Source organism: Gymnoscopelus braueri, assembly GCF_963280865.1.
Source record: "Gymnoscopelus braueri genome assembly, contig: SUPER_24_unloc_1, whole genome shotgun sequence".
Classification (NCBI taxonomy): Eukaryota; Metazoa; Chordata; class Actinopteri; order Myctophiformes; family Myctophidae; genus Gymnoscopelus; species Gymnoscopelus braueri.
Window position 1 is genome coordinate 299,195 of NW_027660989.1, and position 18,675 is coordinate 317,869.

An 18,675-nucleotide genomic window follows, 5' to 3' on the forward strand; every position below is an offset into this window, starting at 1 on the left:
TTATTAAAACAGATTGTTTGAGCACATTACTCCAAACAGAAGTCTTTACAGTTCACACTGTCCCTAAACTGAATCATGTTTGACAAAATGACTTACATTTACAAACAGACACATTATATTTACAAAATGATACATTACATTTACAAAATGTCCTAAGACACTGGTTTACAATAGTGAAAATAGTGATCAGCAATCTATTTTTGCCTTTTTTTCCCCTTCTTTTTTTAAACTGTGTTTTACCATTTTTCTATTGCTATTCCTTCACATGGAAAGGTTTGTGAACCCCTAACATAAGACCCCAAAACATCAAATACGAAATATAATTTCTATCCATCATTATACTGTATGACCCGTGTGAGTGTGGGTGCGTGCGTGCTCGTGCATGCGTGTGTGTGTGTGTGCGTGTGGAAAAAAAAGAGGTTGTTTTATGGTTAAAAATAAAGATTTTGAAATGTCTTACAATTAGGAAAACATTCAGGTTGGGGTTAGTATTAGGATTAGACATTTAGAGGTTAGATTTAGAAGTTTGGGTTGGCAATGTGTACACTTAACTGTACACCAATGTCACACACCGAAAATAGCCGATCTACAAGCTCACAACGCGTCACACTGATCTGCATTGGTGGACAGCATATACTCAAGTAAATACTTAAGAATTAAAAAGTTCAAATTACTAAGTACATTTTCTTTTGAAAATCAATGCATTAATGTGTTGACATTTTGAGGGGAAAAAAAATCAGACATTTTCAAACATAGTGAAAAAAGCTGATCTACAAGCTCACAACGCCTCACACGAAATAGGACTCAAGTGGTCCATTCATAATGTATTTTGTACGTTTGGGTCCCAGGAGTCCCTTCCTAGAAATGTACTGGAGTCAAAAGTACAATATTTATATTTAAAATGTAGCTAAAGTCATCAGTTTGCAAAAAGAAATAATACTTAATACTCAAGTAAATGTACTTAGTTACTGTTATTTTCAGCTTTAGAGTTTGGGTTAAAAATGGAACAAAAAAATACATATAAATAGCATTAACCCATTTAGACCGGGAACTCAGTGTCATTTTTTGATTTCCTTGGCTAATCAAAAATAGCAGATCTACAAGCTATGTTGCTATAATCAGTGGTTCTCAAACCGTTTCTTGTCAAGGACCCCCAGAATTATATGTACAGTATTTGGCTGCGGACCCCCATCTCAAAATGTTTTGTTCCAGGGACCCCCCCCCAGAAGCACACACTTTCTGTGTGTGTGTGCACATGCATAAGTGCGTGTGTGTGGTCCTGTTTAGCGAAATCACTCTGTATCATTTTAGCAGGTGTGTGTGTGTGTGTGTGTGTGTGTGTGTGTGTGTGTGTGTGTGTGTGTGTGTGTGTGTGTGTGTGTGTGTGTGTGTGTGTGTGTGTGTGTGTGTGTGTGTGTGTGCGTGCGTGCGTGTACAGTGTTCATTGTGTATCATGTACCTATACTGTACCTCCTACATCTGACACACACACTGAGGAGTCACACCTAACCCTCCTCCTCTCTCTGACACAGAGACACTGAGGAGCCAGACCCATTAAACCCAAACCCAGCATAGAGGGGTTCAGTGAATGTGGTCTGGACGGTGTGCAGGTGTGTCAGTGACAGTGTGTCAGAGGACATTCTGTAGAAGGACAAAGTGCCAGCAGGCCTGTCCACATACACTCCTACTCTGTTGGAGTCAGAGGGACGGACAGGGAGGACAGTGCGCTTCTTATTGTGCCACACAGTGTACCTGTTATCATCACCTTTACATCTCAGACTCCAGGACTTGTCACTGGATGTAAACTCACTGTCATCACCCTGTCTGTTGACTCCTCTGTATGTCACTGCTATATTAAGCCATCTACTCCACTCTACCTCCCAGTAACAGCGTCCAATCAGACTCTCTCTACACATCACCTGTACATATTGTATAAATCTGTCTGGGTGATCAGGATACTTCTGATCCTCTTCCACACGTGTCGCCTTCCTGTTGTTCTCAGACAGAGAGAGCCATCTGGCTGCTGTGTTTGGATCCAGTGTGAGTTCACACACATCTGATGAGAGAACAAGATACAATACAACACCAGTTTACAAACAAATACAACTTAATAATAAATATAATTAGTTTTTCTGTTCCCAGGCTAGAATTTCAAGAAAACACACACACACACACACACACACACACACACACACACACACACACACACACACACACACACACACACACACACACACACACACACACACACACACGCACACACACAGATGCATTACACAGATGCGTTCCCCTCCCGGTCTTAATAGGTTAATAAAATCACCATCTTAAAACGTTGATGTCCTCACAAGTATAGTAATACAAGTTAGACATGTATCTGAAATGATGCAGTGACACTGTACAGAAACACACACACACACACAGGGCCGGACTTACCGTTGGGCTAGGGTGGGCTGCAGCCCACGGGCCTCCAACTGGGGGGGCCTCCGATTTTTTTGGTAAAAAAAAAAAATTATTATAATTTTTTTATTTTTATTTTTAATGCCAAAAACCAAAAACCGGAAAAAAACGAACCCAATCCGCCCAGAACCGCCAAAAAAATGAACCCAATCCGCCCAGAACCGCCAAAAAAAATCGGCGCGCGCAAAGGGGGCAAGCATGCACGCGCGCTGCGTGTGCGTGCATGCGCGCCAGGGGGGCCTCGAAAATTACTCTAGCCCACGGGCCTCAACTCCTATAAATCCGGCACTGCACACACACACGCACACCACACGCACACGCACACACACACAAACACCTGCTGAAATGATACAGAGTGAACACACTCTGAGCACACACACACTCACACACTTACACAATACACACACACCTGCTGAAATCATAAAGGATCACACACAAACTCACAAACACGTATGTACACACATGCACACACTGTGTTGATTCCTGTGTGTGTGTGTGTGTGTGTGTGTGTGTGTGTGTGTGTGTGTGTGTGTGTGTGTGTGTGTGTGTGTGTGTGTGTGTGTGTGTGTGTGTGTGTGTTATTTATTCATTTATATATGTATTTATATGTTTTTATTGTATAGTACAGTAGAGAGACAGGAAACACCCAGAGAGTAGAGGAGTGACATGCAGCAAAGCAGCCACCAGGCTCGGGAATCAAACCGGAGACTCGCTGTCAGACATTAGAGCCAGTGGTGGACACAAGTATTTACTCAAGTAAATACTCAAGTACTCAAAAGAAAAAGTTAAAAAAAAAAATATCATATCGATCACAACGCGTTCACACGTTGTGAGCTTGTAGATCTGCTATTTTCAATCTATTTGAAATAGGGTTTACAGTAAGTGGTTAAAGTCAAAAGTTCAATATTTATATCTGAAATGTAACGGAGTGAAAGTCATCAGCTTGCAAAAAACAAGTTGAGTCCTCACATGTTTTACTTAAGTAAAAGTATAAATATGCAGAAATACTTTTGTTACAAGTAAAAGTTTTGGAATCAAAATATACTTAAAATACCAAAAGTAAAAGTACAAGGGTCCAAATGTATAAAGTGCGTACAAAAATCCTTCATGCGACACAGTGTGAGCTTGTAGATCGGCTATTTTCAAATAGCCAAAGTGGTTAATGTTTTTTTTCTAATAATAATCAAAATCTACAAAGTAACTAAACATTTCAGGTAATTGTAGTGGAGTAAAAATACAATATTTGCCTCTGAGATGTAGTGGAGTAGAACAGTGGTTCTCAACCTGTGGGTTGGGACCCCCAGGGGGGGATTGGGGGGATAATTTTCCCCAGATGATTTGCTTAATGTGCAACATTGTTTTCTCACTCACACACAGTAAACAAACAAACAAACATGCAGTATAACTGTATACAGGGTATCTGCACATTTATAAAGTGACAGTTTAACCCATTCAAACCGGGAACGCATCCGTGTAACCACTTTATCCATATTTTATACTTTGGCTATTCAAAAATAAAGGATATACAAGCTCATAGCGCGGCAACGAGTGCCGCGCTATGAACTTGTAGATCCACTATTTTAGAAAAATATTTTTTAAAGGGATTTTTTTTACTCAAATCTTTGCTTCTGGGGGGTCCCTGGAACAAAATATTTTGTGATGGGGGTCCGCGGCCAAATACATCATTTTGAGGGTCCTTGACATGAAAAAGGTTTTAAGCACCACTGAGTAACAGTAGCAACATACGTTTTTTTCAGAAAACTGTTCAGATGACATTTGTAGAATCCCCAGATCAAAGATTGGAGTTACAAATGTTTGCTTTAAAAAATATATATATATATTCAAAGATTTGCAAAATAAATCACAAATAGCGGCTTTTACATAAATAGCAGATACTGTATACAAGCTCGTAGCGCGGCACTCGGTGCCGCGCTACGAGCTTCTAGATCTGCTATTTTTGAATAGCCAAAGAAATTTAAATATGACACAGATTCTTTCCCCGGTCTAAAAGGACTTTTAATACCTCTAAAATGAAGAGGGAAAAAAATAAAAAAGACCATTAGGCTACTGCGTGAAAAGTAACCAACAAACTATACTATAACAAACTCCACATTGCCAATTTACCGAAGAAAGAGGCAAATATTGTGAAAATAGCAGATCTACAAGCTCACAACGCCTCGCGTCGCGAAGCGTTGTGAGCCTTTCGATCTGCTATTTTCACAATATGTATCTGTTAGGGGTGTGACTAATTTCACGAAACGATACGATACGATATTGGGCTCACAACTTTGATACGATTTCGATACGATACGATACGCACTTTTTTATTATGAAAATATATGGGGGAGAAAAAAAACAAAAATGCAAACAAATAATTCAGTTTTTGCATTATTCAGACATGCAAACTTGAAGCTTTTCAGCTACAATAGCCGTTTTGAATTCAAATAGGGCAATAGTGTGACACCTGACCCGAAAAAAAAAAACTTGTTGTCACCCTTTTCACCTCGGGGCTGTTTGCATGCCTGATTATTAATATTGTGTAAAAAAAAAAAAAAAAAAAAAATCAAAACGATACTTTTTCCCCCCAAAACGATACATATCGTCACGAAAACGTATCGCGATATATCGCGGGACGATATATCGGCATACCCCTAGTATCTGTGGAACAGCGATAAACAAAATGTAATGCCTCAACTCCTACAACTCCGAGACAAGTGCTTGTCAGGGTGGGGGGTCCCCAGTATGATTATTTTGGGGGGTCGAGGCCTTAAATTGTTGAGAACCACTGGAGTAGAAGTAAAAGTAAAAATACCTCAGATATGTACTCAAGTACAGTACTCATGTAAATATGCTTTACCACTCTTTACCACTACCTATGTGGTACACGTCCTTATCACTTGGATATCGGCACCCCCAAAAAATAAAAAATAAAATAACTATAATGTGGGTGTTTAGGACGTGTACCACATGGGATCTAATGCCTGACAGCAAAACTCTGGTTTGATTCCCAAGCCGGCCGGACCATTTACCAGTTTTACTTAAAGGACGACTTCACCCATTTTCAACCTATCTTCATATAATAGATCCTCACTAATGGTGCTGATACAATTGTATAATTTTTATCTACTCAGTCTGTGTCCCATAGGAGGGCTGTGGACACTTCAGAAACCTGTGTACCAGTGACATCATCGTTAGGAAGGTTTATTTTTTTCTTCAATATTTCAAATGTTTTATTTTGATTTGTATTAACCTGAGAACAATGGCTTCCATTATAACATGCTAACTTTCCAGGAATAGAAAGCCTGTAGTTTCTATTAGCTTGGATTCCCCATTGATGATGTCACAGGTAGACGGGTGTCTGAACTGTCCACAGCCCTCCTCTGAGACACAGAGTGAGTAGACATAAATGGTGCCATCTTATAATGAGCATTAGTGAGGACCAGTTATATAAAGATATGTTGAAAATGGGTGAAGTCGTCCTTTAAGTAAAAGTATTAATAAGCTACTGCCAGATAAAACATACTCTGTTCCAAGCTAAAGGTCTACAATAAAGGTTTTACTTGAGTACAAGTACAAAAGTATTGGCATCAAAATATACTTACAGTACTAAGTCAAATTTTGTGTTTTTCTATTGACAAACTTTTAAAAAAATAGCCGATCTACCGAGCTGTTAGATTTTTTTTTGATGAAAAGTAGGTTGTAGCTCGTTGTCTATATTAGTTCTACTATGGTAGGAAATTTGTTTTGTTTGTGTGTTGTATGGGTGCATCAATGGGAGACCGCATGTCAAGCAATTCAATGTGTCATGTTCTGTGGAAGAAAGTAAAATCTTCGCATCTCCCTCGTTATATTTAAGTGGGAGTAGCTAATGTGTGCGTCTACAACCCAGACCCCTCACCTTATCAAATCAGACTATTACCTTCATGTGTGAACGCATCTGAAAAAGATATTGGCCCTCATTTATCAACGCGGCGCAGACCAAATAATGGGCGTACGGCGAGATCACCGGAACTTTCGGCATTTATCAATATATCCTGACGTTGGATTCATCCTACCGTACGCTGAGATCTCACGTCTGGTCGATAGCAGTTGTTGACTTTGGCTGCGCCCGTTCTAGACCTGCGGAGCAGCATTGTCTGACTGTCTGACAGGCATCTGGACACATAATCCACTCCAAAATGTATATCTACACTAATATATAATCCCTGTGAAAATATAACATTTTATAAAGTAATTGAAACAAACTGCTTTAACAGTCATTCGGTTAAGCTTGCAGATCTGGCTGCATTGGCTATTTGAAAATAGCAGATCTACAAGCTCACAACAGGTACCATCCCGACGCGTTGTGAGCTTGTAGAGCTGCTATTTTCAAAATATACGAGCGCTTCTGCGAGAGCATTTTCGGGAGCCCCGACCATCTTTTCATGGACAGTGAGGTCTACAAACTTACAGTAGCTTGTCCTATGTTATGGAGTTATGTCATAGAGAGTTATGTAGGCTACACAACCTGGCTGGGTTAAGGATATAAACCCAACGATCGAATCTCTTATTAACGTGGCAGCACGGGATCACTGCCGCCCGTCCGAGTCTCACGGGGAATATCCTACATGACTGCTTGTGCACTGCTCGGTATGGGTTAAATAAATTAATATACAAACCCCATTCATGGCGATGTGATTGGTATCATAATATGTCATTCATGTAGGCTACAAGCCGTGACAAAGATTGTACCGCTACGGATTACATGAAAGACACAGTTGGGCGTGTGTGTGTATGTGTGTGTGAGAGAGAGAGAGGCGTGTGCGTGTGCGTGTGCGTGTGTGTGTGTGTGTGACTTGACAGGCAGCGAGGCGAGGCGAGCAGGCAAAACTCCAATGCTTTATTTGGTCGTATTCTGGCGTTTCGAGAATATTTAAGGGCGTGTTATTTAAATGACGCTCGGTTTCAGCCGTGACATTTATCAAGGCTCCGACCCAATGTACGCTAGGATTGGCTGTGTAGGATTCGTTGATAAATGTGACTTCGACGTTGGTGTACGGCCGAATATATGGAAAAATATAAGCCGGTTTATACGCTCCGTTGATAAATGAGGGCCATTCTCTTGTTGCATGCTACATGTATGAAAGGCCAACATCGGACAATGTCCCGACCTGATTCCCGGGACATTTTCCAGTGTTCAAATGATAAAGCAGTCAGGACATGTATAAACATGAGCTAAGTGTGTAAAACGGGAACATGCACCGCACAGTGCATGAATAGACAAGCACGGGCATGGAGCTCGCCGAAGCGTCATTCACTGCTAGTTTCTGCAAAGCCACGTCCATTCAGACAAAAGGCTCAAACAAAGATCTCACGTCACCAGTGGCGTTTGGTGGATTCTAACGGTGACACACTGCCCCATTTTTTTTTCGCGGACCGAGGCCGCCGGTTTAGACCTGGGGCGATGGTGTTTCAGGACGACGGTTCTTCTTCTATTACATTTCTGAATGGAGAGAGGTGGCCTCTCTGCGCAATGGAGAGAAGGACGGCCGAGGTTTCCTTTTTGCTACTCACAACAATAATGAAATGTGAAGCTATTTCGGTACCTGGCAGGAAACCGGTTTGACGGCTAAACTGTTTTTTTAATGGCCACTCATTAACAATTCGGCCGAATGCAAATGAGCCCCATTTGAAAACAAAGGTGACTTTCTGTGGTCGGCTACAACAGAATAGGGTGAGGGGCTGCTAATGTTGATTTTTAGTTTTTTTCCCCTGGCGGATCTTGCCCCTACACAGGGACAAGCTGGGTTTACAGACTGGGCCATGGCCTCGTTGGCCCCAATGACGATACGCGCCTGCACGTCATTATTATTTTTTAAGTTAAGTAAAAGTAGCAATAAGCTACTACAAGATAAAAAATACTCTGTTCCAAGCAAAAGGCCTACATTAAAGGTTTTACTTGAGTAAAAATACAAAAGTATTGTCATCAAAATATACGTAAGGCGACAGCCTTTCCTTTTATCACATATTGAGGGGCCTCTACACAGTGCAGTGGAAAAAGCTATTTCACTTAAACCCATAGAGGGCGCCATACATTTGTCAAATAACAGTGTTGCAGAACCCCCGCCTACAATCTACACTAAATGAGGTACAATGTGACAATTATTGTCAAAAAGTGTTTTGATATTCCACTCAGTTGTGGACACATCAGCTTGCAAAAAACAAGTCAAGTCCTCACATGTTTTACTTAAGTAAAAGTATAAATACCGCAATGTAGAAATACTTTGTTACAAGTAAAAGTATTGGAATCAAAATATACTTAAAGTACCAAAAGTAAAAGTACAAGGGTTCAAATGTATAAAGTGAATCCAAAAATCCTTGATGCGACGCGGTATGAGCTTGTAGATCAGCTATTTTCAAATAGCCAAAGTGGTTAATGTATGTTTTGTAATAATAATAATCAAAATCTACAAAGTAACTAAACATTTCAGGTAATTGTAATGGAGTAAAAATACAATATTTGCCTCTGAGATGTAGTGGAGTAGAACAGTGGTTCTCAACCTGTGGGTTGGGACCCCCAGGGGGGGATTGTGGGGATAATTTTCCCAGATGATTTGCTTAATGTGCAACATTGTTTTCTCACTCAACAGTAAACAAACAAACAAACATGCAGTATAACTGTATACAGGGTATCTGCACATTTATAAAGTGACAGTTTAACCCATTCAAACCGGGAACGCATCCGTGTAATCACTTTATCCACATTTTAAACTTTGGCTATTCAAAAATAGCAGATATACAAGCTCGTGGCGCGGCACCGAGTGCTGCGCTATGAACATGTAGATCCACTATTTTAGAAAGAAAAAAATTCAAGGGAAATTTTTTTATACAAATCTTTGCCTCTGGGGGGTCCCTGGAACAAAATATTTTGAGATGGGGGTCCACGGCCAAATACATTTGGGGGTCCTTGACTTGAAAAAGGTTTTAAGCACCATTGAGTAACAGTAGCAACATACGTTTTTTTCAGAAAACTGTTAGGATTTAGAAGACATTTGTAGAATCCCCAGATCAAAGATTGGAGTTACAAATGTTTGCTTTAAAAATAAATATACATATATATTCAAAGATTTGCAAAAAAAAAGAAAAAATAATAGCAGATACTCTATACAAGCTCATAGCATGGCATTCGGTGCCGCGCTACAAGCTTCTAGATCTGCTATTTTTGAATAGAAATCTAATAATGACACAGATTCTTTCCCTGGTCTAAATGGGTTAAGGACTTTTAATACCTCTAAAATGAAGAGGGAAAAAAAAGACCATTAGGCTACTGCGTGACAAGTAACCAACAAACTATACTATAAAAAAACTCCATATTGACAATTTAACGAAGAAAGGGCATATATTGTGAAAATAGCAGAGTTGTGAGCTTTTAGATCTGCTATTTTCACAATATTTATCTGTGGAACAGAGATAAACAAAATGTAATGCCTCAACTCAGACAAGTGCTTGTCAGGGTGGGGGTCCCCAATATGATTATTTTGATGGGTTGCGTCCTTAAAATGTTGAGAACCACTGGAGTAGAAGTAAAAGTATTGATAATTGGAAACACTCCAGTAAAGTAAAAATACCTCAGATAGTAAGTACAGTACTCATGTAAATGTACTTTGTTACTCTTTACCACTACCTATGTGGTACACGCCCTTATGACTTGGATATCGGCAACCCCAAAAAAAAAAAAATTGGGAGTTTAGGACGTGTACCACATGGGCTCTAATGCCTGACAGCAAATCTCTGGTTTGATTCCCAGGCCGGCCGGACCATTTACCAGTTATTAAGTAAAAGTAGCAATAAGCTACTGCAAGATAAAAAATACTCTGTTCCAAGCAAAAGGTCTACATTAAAGGTTTTACTTGAGTAAAAGTACAAAAGTATTGGCAAATTTGGCAAAATATACTTACAGTACCAAAGTCAAATTTTCAGTTTTTCTAAATTTGACAGATTTTTTCTAAAATAGCCGATCTACAGCTCACAACGCGTCGCGTTGTGAGCTTGTAGATCGTACAAGCTCACAACCTACAAGCTCACAACGTGTCACGCTGCAATGCGTTATGAGCTAATCATTCTAGCACCGCCCCTACCTGCTTGCGATAAGCTGAATTCAGGAAGGCGACGCCCCTTCCTACTAAAATGGTAGAAGTCACACCAAGGCAGAACTGCCAGTCGAAGCGACGACTGGCCAATCACAGCTCATGCTTGTTTCAGATCACATGTAAACAGAGTGGATGGGAGGACGTCAAGTCAAACTAAATGGGTCTTTGGGAACTTTTACAAGCTATCGAAAACAGAGAGTCAACAGTGGAGTCCATATCATGATGATGCAATAGCCTACATTGACAATCTTCAATGGTAAGACGACTGACACATTATTATAATGGCAGTGTGTGTGTATAATGGGTAACAATCTACCATATAAAACAGTGCCATTTCATAGTCAATTGCAAGTCCATGCAAGTGTAATCAGGGAGGGTAAACAGCCATGCTGAAACATTGAAAAAAGTGTGTGTATCAGTGTAACAAAAGTCAATTTCAAACACTGTATTACTGAGGGTTTCCAGACTTTAAACAGAGGGGCTGTATGTATGAACGCAACATTTCGGCTCTGTAGGATCGGACATGCAACAGACTTTATGCTGGATGGACCCTTGACTTAAGTTGGGGTAATGTCCAAAAATGGCTCAAAACGGATGCCGTGATCATTCTTCCTTTATCAGATTGTCAACGGATGAACGTGTTGATGGCCCTTCTATTGTCGACAAGTGGAGCTTCCCCTCCTTCCGAGTTGATTGGAGAGAGATACAGTAATTAAATAGTAGTTATATTCTGTTTTTTTTTAGCGTTTGAGTTGGCAATATTCACAGATCGAACTTCTATCAAATGGCTCATAAGCGAAACAAAGCATAAACGTCTCTTTAGTAACTAGACAACGAGTAACACCTGCGCTTCCCTGCGCAGTACGCACTCATCTGTACATAGAAACCAATGTTAATTTTCCAGCTTGGAAGACGGCTCGTTTTGATGAAAAGCATCATAGTAAAGATGTTTTGTTTGTATTTTGTATGGGCGCATCAATGGGAGACCACATGTCAAGCAATTCAATGTTCTTTGAAAGGAAGTAAAATCCCTGCATCTCCCTCGCTGTTATATTTGAGTGGGAGTAACTAAGATGTGCGTGTCCCAGACCCCGCCCCTCACCTTATCAAATCAGACTATTACCTCCATGTGTGAACGCATCTGAAATAGACATTCTATTGTTGCATGCTACATGTGTGAAAGGCCAACACCAGACAATGTCCCGATCCTCAATCCCTGGTCATTTTCCAGTGTTCAAATGAGAAAGCATTTGGGACATGTATAAACATGAGCCACGTCACGTGTGTAAAACTTGAACGTGCACTGCGTAGTGCACAAGCACACAGGCACTGGCATGGAGCTCACTGAAGCGTCATTCACTGCTAGTTCCTGCAAAGCCAAAGCAATTCAGACAAAAGACTCAAACATAGATCTCTGGGTGATGAAGTCCAAGATGTTGGCTGCCATGTTATTTGTGTCCAAAGTGGACAGATACCCAAAAGTGCATAGTGTGACTTTAACAACAGCAAAACAAATATAAAGAATAAACTCCAAAACAACTCAGTGTAAACCAAGTGTTGGAGATTATGAAAGTATAGTTATATAGTTTTAATAATGACAACTTATCATCATAATAACTAGAAACAGTGGTGGAAAGTAACTACAGTAGGTGGAAAGTAATTGAGTACATTTACTCTAGTACTGTACTTGTAGTGTAATGTTGAGGTACTTTTACTTTACTGAAGTATTTAATTGTTTCAATGCTTTAAACTTCTACGGGGCGGCCATAGCTGAGTGGTTAGTGAGCCCGCCTAGGGAGCCAGAGGCCCTGGTTGCCCCAGGTACGATTCCAGGCCACGTCAGCATATGTGTCAATGAAATGAAATTTGTCCCTAAGCAAGACTCTTAACCCATAATTGCTCACAGGCCCTCATTGGAAACAAGCCCGCAAGGACTTTCATCAACGTCCTGTTAAAAGGAATTATCTTATCTACTCCACCATATCAGTTATTGTACTTTTTACTCCATAAATAATATTTGGAAACTATATTTGCAAGTGACTTTGGTAGATTTAGCTTATTAAAACAAAATATAGATTATCTTTGTAAGCCCTATTTATACTTCTAATCAAACATGATGATCTACAAGGTCACAATGCGTCATGGCTATTTTTGGCAAAGAGATTTGCCAGTTTTTCTATGAAAAAAAGATGAAAAAGAATGAACACCCTTACCAATTATAACCCTAAGCACTAATGTTAGGGTCAGGGTTAGGTAGAGGGTGTGAAACGTGACCATCACCCTCTTGGTGAACCCCCCCCCCCTCTCTCTTTGTCTGTCTGTCTGTCTGTCTGTCTGTCTGTCTGTCTGTCTGTCTGTCTGTCTGTCTGTCTGTCTGTCTGTCTGTCTGTCTCTCTCTCTCTCTCTCTCTCTCTCTCTCTCTCTCTCTCTCTCTCTCCCTCTATTTTTGTCTCCGCCAGGCCGAAAGGCATGGCGAGAGAGTATGTTTTGGCCCCTGTCCGTCCGTCCGTCCGTCCGTGTGTCCGTCCGTCTGTCCTTCTGTCTGCGAGCAGCTAATCTCCGCCACCGTTGGCCCGGTCGCTGTGAAACTGCGCACACAGCAGAACCTCTGCCCCACATTTTTCAGATCAGCCTGTCATAGCGCCACCATGAGGCCGACTTTTGCAAAACATATTTTTGGATATTACTCCTACAGCTTTGGTCCAAACAACACGCAAATCGGTACACAATATCTCTATAGTCATGTGATCAACACGGATCTGTCCGATTTTCCATATTCCATCCTGATTGGCTAAGATTGGCTTCCAAAGTTTGCAGGATTGGTTCGTTTGAACAAAATGCCTCAAATCATGAACGCAGCATGCGATTTCCGTGAAATCTTCCACGTAGATTCCAACTTGGCCCAGGAAGAAATGCCACTTGAAAACGTTCACATCAGCCTCATGGTGGCGCTATAACAGCCCGATTCACGTTTTTACCTATAACTGCACCGATCTGCGTGAAACTTTGCACGCACACTCCCTAGAAGCAAAGGAAAAACCTTTGCCCTGCATTTTTCACATCTGCCTTTTAGAGCGCCACCAGGAGACACATTCCCACTAGGCCGAGGAAGAAATGCCCCCCTTTTCACATTGGCCTGTTATAGCTCCACCAGCAGGTCTAATTTAGCAAACCACATTTTTGGAACAAAATCATGAATGCAGTGTCCGATTGCTGTGAAAAGCCAAAGAAAAATGGAACCCTTTTCACATTGGCCTATTACCACCAGGAGGCCATAATAACCTACCTGACCTGGCGGAGACTTGTGCTCCGAGGAGCACTTTTTCTAGTTTATTAGTTTTTGGGCGGTGAAACCGCCCCTATAAGTGAGGTTTGGATATTTGTACAACAAATCCTGCGCTGTGATTGGCCAAAAATGTACAAAAATGTACCCCGCCTAACCCTGCACCGTGATTGGCCAATCACAGTCTATTCAGGACTGTGATTGGCACATGTCACATGACACATGTGCATAGCCCTATATAAGAAACCATAACTTTAAAAAAAAACATAAATTAGTTTTTTTTAAGTTATGGTTTCTTCCATCATAAAGAGTGTTTCAATAAATGTATTTCTTTTTTGTACATGATTGGTTGACTCCATTCAGTATTGTGATTATCTAGCAAGACACCGCCCACTTCACACAGGGTGTGATTTTTTTTAATCTATGCATAACACACATTATATCATGAACACAGTATTAGCTGTATTAGCCTACACGTTATGTTATTAACATTCAGAGTAGGATGTGAATAACGGAATGTCACATGCTGCTGTGAATGAGCTGTTCATCTAAATAGCTGGATGTGTGCTGCTTTGATTTCATGAATATAACAGAATACACACTTACTTATTGGGCACTTCCTTAAACCTCGTTTCAGCCAACACACTCCACCATGTTCGACACTGAGGGTGGAGAAGAGACAAAGTCAGGTCTACATATTCAAATAGAAACGGGGGGGGGGGGGGGGGTCACTAAGCTGTTTACGCCCATAGGAAAACAAGCCCAAAAGAAGCAACTATAGGGCACTAGGCCATTATGGGCACTTAAAACCTATATACTGTATACATTGAACATAGCCGATCTACAAGCTCACAACACGTCGCATCGAGACGCATCGTGAGCATTCTAGAGCTTGTAGATTTGCTATTTTCTAGAGCTTGTAGATCTGCTATTTTCTAGAGCTTGTAGATCTGCTATTTTCTAGAGCTTGTCGATCTACTATTTTCCAGTGCTTGTATCTCTGATATTTTCTATAGCTTGTAGATCTGATATTTTCTAGAGCTTGTAGATCTGATATTTTCTAGAGCTTGTAGATCTGATATTTTCAAAAAATCTTGAAATAAAATGTGAATATTTGGAATATTTTTTAAACATTCTAACAACACAAATCTGGTATGGGGGGCTCCCAGGCACAAAACATTTCAGATGGGGGTTAGGAACAAATACATTAATTAATTAATTTGGGGGTCCATGTTTCCATGACAAAACATTTGAGAACCACCGGTTAAAATAATTAAAAACTTGTGACACAAGCCCAAATAAGCAACTACACTTTAGAAACAAGCCCAACTAAGCAACTTGCCCAAAAAACTGAAACCCCAAACAAGCCCAAAGTCGCTTATAATAATCGGACATGGCAACGCTGTTCAGCACGGTGAAGTTGAAGTTGGATATTTAATTTCTTGTTGCCTTTTATGGTGTGAAAAGAGGCGTGGAACAATGCAGGAACAAGCTTGAGATTTTACGATCAGCTGGCAGCCGTCTTCGGGAAAATATATTACCTTTAGTAATTTTATTTACACGTTATTTACGACCAGCTTAGTGAATCAGGCCCAATGACTTCCAATGATTTTACACCATTAAACAATAAACAATACAGTACAGCATCACAGTATGATTGAGAAAATGATTCCCTACTCTAGACCTGGTAGATCATTATTGGTACTAAGTGACATCAAGGCTGATAGCTCATATTATCTGGTATTCAGTGTACAGACATGATGTACTACTAAAAAGTTGCTAAATGTGTGACTAATGGGCCTCGTGTGTAAAGGGTTGTGTATATTGCATACATCATTTACTCATACTCTTTTCATTTATTTGTAATATTTTTTGGGGAAAATTAAAACAATTAAATACAATAAAAACATTAAATAAAATAAATGAAAAAAGTAATCGAAAAACACGCCCCCCTCACGTATTAGGAGGGCAGGATGAGTCACCAGGACCAAGGACGGGTGTTTTTGATTAATCTAACATGTTAAAAATGGAGTTTAAAGTTATAATGGGTTTGTATAGGAAGGGGGTGTGTCTGATAAAATGAATATCAAATATCTAAATACTGAATCAAGCAACTTAAAAACTGTCTGGGGGGCTCACTAAAGCCTGAGTAGACGATAAAATGACCCAAAAATGTTTTGAAAGTGAAATATCCCTTTAATAATGCAACTAATGTGTAATCAAATGCTTTTAAGCAATATTCTAAATGCTACGTTATTTTGTGCTGCTTTGTTTGAAATGTCCTATATTTCTATGTTTATTAACTTACTTTATGTGTGGAATTCTTTATATTGTTCTTTCTGAGCATGGATCTACAGACAACAGACACATATCTGTATGTTTAGGATCTTTACTGTAATTACAGCCTAAAGGCCAGTTCTGAAAAAAAGAGATGGGGACATTCACACACAGATACAGGGCGCTATTCCAGGTGAAATTTGAACAAACCACTAATTCCTGATTTAGGACTAGGCAAGAGGCGTTTCCCCGCAAAATTCGGTATTCTGTGGCACCCCCCTCACCCGCCAAACACCTGAGCTACCCGTTACATTATGCATAGGTGTGGTTTGGGCGTTACAATGATAAAACTAATCACCGTGCCAGAAGCCATTGCCTTTAAGAGAAGACTGCGCTAACCGTCATCCCCGATCCAATATATGCTCTATGTTCTATTTCCACCATTCTAATGGATTCCATGGGTGTGTAAACATAAGTAGCTCCATAGTTTCCTCTGAAGTGACGCAGTTAAAGTTAACTTACATCCATATTGTCCCCGTTATCTTTCATCATCCAGCTACACTTTAAGTTTACATCAATCATAGCCTCTCAAACCCAGACACATTGCTGCGAACCGCGGTTTGGGTGGATTCGGGTCAATCAAATATAATTATGAATTAATATCGGATAAACCGCGGGTGAAATATTGCGGTAAATAAATTAATTAAGACATCTAATATATCTATCCATAAGATAGCTAAATCTCTGCGTGCTTGTGTCTGTGTGAGTGTGTAGAGCAGCCTCTGTGCCATGCGATCACAAAATGCATTGATTTAGCCTATGGAATGTCGGTGCGTCTTTTTTCTTTTTTAAAAACCGGTGCTGCTCTGCTGCTGCTCTGTATGTTGGATGCTGCATGTATGCTGGATGCCTGTATGTTGGATGCCGCACAGAGTCTGTATGTTCAGCGCAGAAGAGCAGTGCGCTCTGTATGTTCAGCGCAGCACCGGTTTAAAAAAAAAGAAAAAAGACGCACCGACATTTCCATAGGCTAAATCAATGCATTTTGTGATTGCATCGCACAACTAATACTGAAACTAACGGGGAATACCAGAAAATAATAATATTTTGACATACGGGAAAAACGGTTAGTGCGGATGCGGATATTTAAATTGGATAATATAATTATTGCGGTTGGATAACGGGCGGATAATTAATTTGTACATGCGGATTCGGGTGACGTGAGAGGCCATCCGTGCATCTACCTACCCAAAATAACAGACATACAAGCTATCAACGCGCTGCGTCATGTTGTGTCGACAGCTTATAGATCTGTTATTTTGGACAGCCTAAACTATGAGGCGCGCGCGCGCCACGGAGTAGCCTAACACTAAACCAAAAACATTACATTACGTGGTCAACAACATACTAGACATGTAACTTGCTTGGAGCTTTTAATGCAGTGGTTCGAGACCACAATGGAGCACCCAACGCCTGGTGAGCTTGTAGATCTGCTATTTTCACAATATTTATCTGTGGAACCGAGTCAAACAAAAAGGGGGGGTCCCCAGTTCAAATATGGTTATTTTGGGGGGTCGATGGCCTGAAAAGATTGAGAACCTTTAATGCAGTAAACATGACAGCGTTTACGTGGGGAATATAATAATAATATAATATATATAATATATAATATAATATTCACCCGCTGCATGGGTTAAACGAGACAGCAGCCAAAATGAAAATCACACTAGATGATCCGATCATCTTATAAAAAATGTAAGTGCTTAAGATTTTAGCCCAAACCCAACGGGACCCGACCCGGCCCACCACCATTTAATCCAAATAAATTCATATATTAATTAATTTGTAGCGTATTGTGTTCACAATAAGCAACTTGTAATTAGTCAGATCCCCAAGAGTATATGAAAGCCATTTAAAATAGTTATACTCCTACACAGCTGATGCCAAATAATTAATCATCAGGGCAGCGCAGCGCAAAGTCAAATCAATTAGCGGTCTTGACAGTTGTCACAACGGCAGCAGCAGAGAGCCCCCTTTAAAGTTTAAACCATAACATGACGTATAGAATGGATCTTCAGACTATTGAGATTGAAAAGCTTTCTTCATGTCTTTTTCACCTCAAAGTAAATGTTGGATTATTTCTTCAAATGAGAGCACAGGCAGCGGGCAGTAGAAGGTAACATTTGATGTGATTTCTCCATCGCAACTCTTTCCCATCAAACAAAGTAATCCAAACTGTTTTGTACTGCTTATTTTGCTTGCTAAAAGCATGATTTTATTAAGACATGACAATGTGGAAAAAACGAAAATATCTCAATTAAAAATATATTTCGTATAATAACCGAATATCATTCTTAAAATGGTTATGGGGCAGTGTATATATTTATATAGCCCTATTTGCTCCAAGCTGTTTTTTAAATAAAATATAGACTGTTGGAATAGGGTGGAATGACTCCTGTTCTTAACGAATTACCAAGATTTAATGAGAAAAAAGGCTGCATGCATTAATTAAGCTTCTTTAGAAAAATG

At 40.1% G+C, this 18,675-nt stretch overlaps 1 protein-coding gene across 3 annotated transcripts in view; it reads right to left on the minus strand.

Moving 5' to 3' along the window:
* Window positions 1-18,675, minus strand: part of LOC308080976 (uncharacterized protein) — a 1,029,623-nt gene that overhangs the window by 265,205 nt on the left and 745,743 nt on the right. The gene's annotated exons all lie outside the window — the stretch shown is intronic.